This window comes from Mus pahari, chromosome 6 (genome assembly GCF_900095145.1).
Source record: "Mus pahari chromosome 6, PAHARI_EIJ_v1.1, whole genome shotgun sequence".
In the NCBI taxonomy this organism is placed as follows: Eukaryota; Metazoa; Chordata; class Mammalia; order Rodentia; family Muridae; genus Mus; species Mus pahari.
This window is the reverse complement of record NC_034595.1, coordinates 5,139,724-5,140,667: the sequence shown is the minus strand read 5'-3', so window position 1 is coordinate 5,140,667 and position 944 is coordinate 5,139,724. Positions and strand designations below refer to the sequence as shown.

General features: G+C 32.9%; 1 pseudogene; it reads right to left on the bottom strand.

Annotated features, from left to right (window-relative positions):
- The window catches only part of LOC110323508, a 638-nt pseudogene extending 545 nt beyond the window's left edge, over nucleotides 1-93 (bottom strand).
- Nucleotides 94-944: the final 851 nt, after the last annotated feature.

The following is a 944-nucleotide window of genomic DNA, read 5'->3' as shown; positions in this document are numbered from 1 at the left end:
CCTGGGGCCCTTCACAATGACTGTGCGCCCCTTCAGAGTGATTTCGACCTTCTCGGGGATGTCGACCATCTGATTGCTGAGAATGGACTTCATCCTCGCAGTAGATGGGGCAAAGAGAGAACGTCCTTCGTCACCACGTTCTTGTAATGCCACTGATTAATCTTAAAAGTTAAAGTTCTATTATAATGAAATGAACACATTCAATTATAGAACATGACTGGTATTTATTAAGAGTATCACATCACCAGATTTTATTGTAATTTCTACTGAGCTCTTTTCTCACCTTTAGAAGCTCATTTATTATTTTTCATTAAAAATATAAACAGACTTTGTATGCATACGGTGCAAATACACTTTCTTTCAGAGTCTTTTAAAAAATGTAAAGACAGAAAACAAGCTAAACTTCCTTAATGGAATACTTTAAACAAAATCTTCCTAATCTTTTAGTTTACATTTTACTACCAAAACTTCTAGGCTTTCAGTTTGTCTTTGAAGATGATTTTTAATACCCGTACATCAGCAACATAATCTTATCCAAAAGAAAGAAAAATAACAACACTGATATTCCTGTGTCTGTACTGGTATGCTTATAATCCTAACTCTTCAGAAAGTTGAGGCAGAAAGATGGAAAATTCAAGGTTTTCTTTGGTTCCATGTGAGTTTAGGACTAGCATAGGTCTCTCACATGCTAGGAAAGTGCTCTGCCATATACCCACATCACCTTTTTACATTGTTATATTCTAACATGAGAGTTACAAAAAAACTCCATTTATAATAATGAATACAAATTTGGAAACATCTCACTAAATTTGTAATATGGCTGACAGCTTTCAGTCTAAAAATAAATGAATTTATTAATGGAAAATAAAGTATCATAACAAAACAAAAACAATTTAAAATAAGCATGCAAAACTACCATATACTTAACTTGGCATATTGAAGTA